We start from the raw sequence: 6,180 nt of genomic DNA on the forward strand, positions 1-6,180 counted from the left end.
GATTTAAAACAATTTTTTTTGTATATTTCAAGTTTGGTACGTACCTATTCTAATGAAAAAGTTATTATATTCATATATGATGTTACTATAGTTAATGAACTAAACAATGTAAGCCGAAAGGTTTGTATCAACTGTAACCTATTGCTTTTAATACAGTAATTCATTTTATATTAATTATTAATATGGTTCTAACATGAAATGGAAATCATAATTTTCATCAAATTCAATTGAATTCATATTTCATATTATATTTTATAGCTTGGTTTTTAAAACGTTGTATATTAGAGTAGCATCAAAAGTTTCATGAATTATAGTGTTTTGTTTTTAGAGTCTTAGAGGTGCCTATATTACTGTGTTATTTTTATTTATGTTTTTACAACTATGTACAATAGGTATCCAAATTCATATCAATTTCTTGCCGTTTTAAGATGTGTTTATTATTATTATTTCTATACCTAATGGAATTTCGTTTTTACTTATTCGTTACAATAGTATACCTATATGTGTGAGCGTCATTGGGGGTGTGTTTATTTTTTTTACGGACGGTTACAGGTCTTAAGTATCGACTGGTAGAGAGTCGTGTATCATTAATTATTATGATTTATAGCACATTGGGTTTTATTTTCAAAACGTATATACCTAGGTACCTTGTAATGCTATTATAACATTTTCGTTCGATTTTATATTTAGGAACTATAGGTATGCAGACTGCAGCCGCTCCTAGTTTGTTATGTATAACAGCTAAATTTGATCGCCAAAATGTTTTCTTTTAACATTTGAACAAAATGAATTTTATTTAAGCCATAATAAAAGAAAAATAAAGTATTGAAATATCATAGCCATTGAGCATAATTTATAATATATGGTACTTGTTACATGCGTTATATGTAGTATAGCTATTATACAATATATTTTGAAAATTAGTTAAAATAGTCATTAGGTTACACATAGTAATACACGTATATTTGCAAGTAATTTTTAAGTTGAAAAATCATAAGATTTTTTGCGTTTATAACTAAGGATTAAAAATATAACACTAAGTTTTCCATAACTTTTCCTTCAAGTAGCTATAGAGAAAACTCGAAGCATCATTATAGGAAAAATTTTAAGTGCGTTTGAATTTTAAATTTTTACGAAATAGCGTAACGATAACGATTTATCCTTAAACGATTTTAAACATTTGTTATTATTCAAAAAATATAAGTCGTAGATACTTGAAAAATTTTACCAGTTATTTAGATTGGCATTTTCTTTACATGATTTAATTTTCAAAATATTTTGAGGTATTTATAGACAACTGAAATTTTCAATTTTTTTTTGAAGTGTCGATAAAAATTTTATGGCCCTATCAAAATACTTGAAAATTTTATACAAAGTTCCTCATGAGTTATTCTTATAGTGATTAAAAAAAAATAAGAATACGTAGGCACAATTTTTTTTATTAGCATTTGAAGTTCAAATATTGACTTAATACGTAAAAATTACGGCGATTTCAAAATATCTTAGATCGAAATACAAAAATTTTTATGATTTTTCAACTTCAAAATTACTTGCAAATTTTCGCGTTTTCGACAGATTTCGTAAAACTTTGAACTGCAAACGCTTATTAAAAAAAATTGTGACTTACGATTTTTAATTTTTTTAGCTACAATAAGAACAACTCATAAGGAACCGTTTATTAAATTTTCAAGTTTTTTTGGTCGTCTAACATTTTTTTACCGATACTTCAAAAAAAAAAATTTTAAATTTCAGTGGTCTATAAATAACTCTAAAAAAATTCAAAATTTTTTGAAAATTAAACTGTATATAGATAACACTAACATTAACATTTGGTGAAAATTTCAAGTATTTACAGTGATTAATTTTTGAATTACAACCATATAAAAAAATCGATTTGGTCGAAAACTGATTTTGCGTAAAACTTCTCGTTTTTCTGTCATTTTTTTTTTTGTTTTTCTCGATTTTTTTGAAAACTGTTGGAAAATGTTTACTTTTGACCTCTATAATGCACCAAGGATCTTCACTTTTACATCGGAGACCACCCCCAAAGTTTGAAATTGAAGCATTATTTCGACTAGTTATGCTGTACACAGACACACACAAAAAAAAAAAACACATATCATTGTAAAATCAATACATTCATCACTTCGTTCAGAATCTAAAACAAATGGGACCTTCTGACTGTTTATTTTACATTTTATCTTCTAGGACTTTAGCCGTTATATAATTACTAAATCCTATATTTACATTCAATATGCTGCATAAAAAATATTTATTTAAAAAAGCGTTTAATGAAAATTTCAAAATGTATAAGTTAACTGCTAACTAAATGCTTACTACTTTTCCACTTTGGTGCATATATTTTAGACTATTTGTTAACGAATGTCGAATAAGCAGTAATTTTCTTTAAAAGAAAATCACTAAAATCAATTGTAAACATATTATCTTTTTTCCGTCAAAAAATGTTATTATTATTCATTTGTAAATGAGGTTTGCCGAGAATATATTATTTGTAGAACGCGATGATTCATTACTTTCAGTTTTATAACAACAATATATTACTGACACAGTCATGCAGCATGCCCATGTGTCATATACGAACTACGAAGTAAATATATCCGGGTTTTTCATTATGAGATGTATCATTCTAGGTTAAATACTCGTAATATTATCAAAAATGTCTACCATATGTCCATATCCCTACATCAGCGTGTATAACATCTCATCTCGAGTTTCGCGAAATTATTTAAATTGTTATGATGTTCTCTTTCAGCCTACTTAGCCCACTAATTATTCTACTAACAAAAAGTCATAGTAAATTATTTCTTTGCTAAAAAACATTTGGAAAGTGGGAGTTAAGACATTTCAATTAGCATTGTTAAATATGATAACAAGTAATTGGGTGTAATTTATTTTCAGTTTACTAAACAATATTTCACTATTTGAGAAAATTAAATATGAACTCAATGAAAAATGAAAATATAATATCCTATAATACAATTATTATAATTATACAGCCAGCTAAATATATATATATTATATATATATATATATATATATATATATATATATATATATATATGTACAATAAGTATTCCGATAATTTGCTGAAAAAAAATATTAAAATTTATAAAATGTAAAAAAAAATATTAATTTAATTTTTTTATCTTACTTATTTAAAAATTCTAGGTAAACAAAAAAAATATGTTTTTACAATTATGAATTTTGAATTTTCCCCTACAAAAATACATGCATGCAATTATATTACGTATATGATATGCAACGTTAAGAGTTAGAAATTATACACAGCTTATTAAACATTTTATAATATATTATTACCATATTATTCCTACCAACATTATTTTGTAATTTCTTTAAAAAATATTTTATACTTTCGTCTGATCAAATAGTTTTTGTTTGTATTCTACTCAAAAGCGCGACTTTAGTGTATTTAACTAAAAATAAATTAAATAACTTATTGCATGATTATCAAAAACTAAATGAAATACAAAAAAAAAAAAACAGATGAATTATCAAAAAAAATTCTAGTAATATATATAGGTAGATTGTAGGTATCACATCGGTCCAACACTCAGAGTAATATATGGTCCAACGGGATGGCAAAGATGATAGAAAAAGGAACATTCCCGTTAAACGTGTAAGCATATTAAGCATGTTATAATAATATGGTCGTCCTGCTATAGCCCAGGTAATATATTAAATTCTGTTTTTCGACGGTCCATGTAAAACGTGTAACAAGTACTGTTATCCGGTCGGGTATAATGCATATATTATTATGAATATTAAATCGTGTAAATGAGTAGTATGAGTATACGGTTATTTCGTAAAAATAAAATGTTTTAGTAAAATCAAAAAAAAAATCAAAAAAAATAAATACTTAGTCGCTGTTATACAACACACGTCCATCATCAAACAACGAGAGTAGGGGATAGACAGCTACCGATCAGGCTATCCAAGCAATTTCTATAATATGCATACATAATTATAACATTATTATACATGAACCTATACGTTTAATAAATATATAGATACTTAAAATATATAATATAATACATATGAACTGTACGGTTTAACGGTTTATTGCTATCATATATATAATATATATATATTAATATATTATAACATATCGCTTCCGCGCTTGCGTAAGACGAATAACTCGCTAGGATGAAATGTCGAAATACGATAATGTCAATAATCGTTTGATTTTAAATTGTAAATATAAAACTACAAAATGTAAATTATGTTAGGTGGTACCTATGTATCACGATGGAGAAACGGTAAAAATTAGAATTTCGCGATTATGCATCAGCTGACTATATTATAATACATTAAGTTCAGACACGTGTGTTGTTTATATATACCTATATATGAAAACACATGAAACCCTACTAGTGCATAATCTCGCCTATATATTATATTGTTGTAACGGACGAACGTCAACAGTATTATTGCCTGTATGGCAGTATAATATGTATTACAAGTAAATATATTATTATTATTATTGTAAACACGACGCGATATATTATGATATTATTATGATAATGATACCGGAATAGGTATGCTCTGCAGACCACAGCGAGCGAGGTGGTAGAAAAATAACAAAAACCAGACCACAAGACGGACACGGAAAATCGGCGGCCTCCGACGGGCGACCGAATAATAACTGTACCTATATCATCATCGTAAGACGCGCGGGCGGCGGGTCCGGTTGGCGGCGGTGCGGTGAGATCGCGCGATCGCATTCTTTCGTCGGGTGGCCCCGCCACTGCCTCATTCTTCAACACGAAAACACATCTCTCTCGATAATAATAAAATATAATAAAATAAAATATATCATGTACGGCTGCTGCAATGCCTATCCGACACCGTGAAAATCTCACTACAGGCTGATAGCGTTCGTTGCCCCAAATATTATACGACTTTTATGCAAGATTATTGTTATCATAAACCATATATATATATATATATATATATATATATATAAGCATGCGAACGGGGTTTGCGCTTGTATGCCATGTAGACGGGGACAAACGCTTATTTTACGTGGCATATTATGAAAAAAATTCGTAAATTAATACGACTTTATGATGCCCGCGAATTTTATAATGTGCGACAAGAATTATTACTATGAAATTATTCAAGTATTACTTAATGTATTTTATACAATCTTTTTCAATAAAGTTGTAAAAATCTATTATTTTCTATAGGTAATTAGAAGCATCGCGATAATATAAAATATGGTCATCATAAATATTTTAAAGGCAGTATACTCAGTATAGTAGTATGGTAAGCACATTTTATCAGTCTTATAATATATGTCTATAATCATGGGTTAACTTTAAGTTGTGAAATAAAAAAGTCCCGACAGGGTGTGTACACTAAGAGTTGGATACAATGGGTACCAACAAATAACAATACAAAATTACTGTAGTGGAGAAGCTATATATTCTGCTAGTTTGTTGTCTCATTATATATTATATTATATATAATTTATCTATATATATAGAGTAGTCCAATACTGGGGATGATGAGCGACTGCTCGGTGATGGACCTGCACATACATCGTGGGGTGAGCTGTAAATACAAATCGAAAAAATCTCGTCGTGTTTTTTATGGCGCTCTTATACCACTACACCATTGTATAATCAGTATTTTATAAATTAGTATTGTATTATTACTACCTGCTCGGCCGATGAAATAAAAACGGTTCGTCCACTGCATCGCGTATCGTAAAATTAAATCTATCAACAACAACAGTCAACAATATAACAATAAAATTGTAATTATTAACATTGAAATAATATTAAATAACGTTCACACCCCACAATAAGAGGGATGTACCCGCCTCCCGGCTGAAGTATATACCTATATACAAGCTTATATACTTATATATTTATATAGTTATATAATTTATATATACATGTAAAAAATAATACCTATATGGAATTTGAGTGGTTTTTTTCTCCTCTTATATACTTATTGCCTACATCATAATATAATTATCGATTTAATGTTTGTTGATAAATCGGACACGGGAAAACGGAATTTACCTACAAATATATTATTATATATTTTTTCGTATACACATTACCTATACCATATTACATAGGACCAAGACAACGACCGGCGCCGCGGTGGCAGTGTTCGACGTCGCGCGGC

This window comes from Diuraphis noxia, unplaced genomic scaffold (assembly GCF_037042655.1).
Source record: "Diuraphis noxia isolate RWA-SAM2 unplaced genomic scaffold, SU_Dnox_SAM2 contig0005, whole genome shotgun sequence".
NCBI classification, from domain to species: domain Eukaryota; kingdom Metazoa; phylum Arthropoda; class Insecta; order Hemiptera; family Aphididae; genus Diuraphis; species Diuraphis noxia.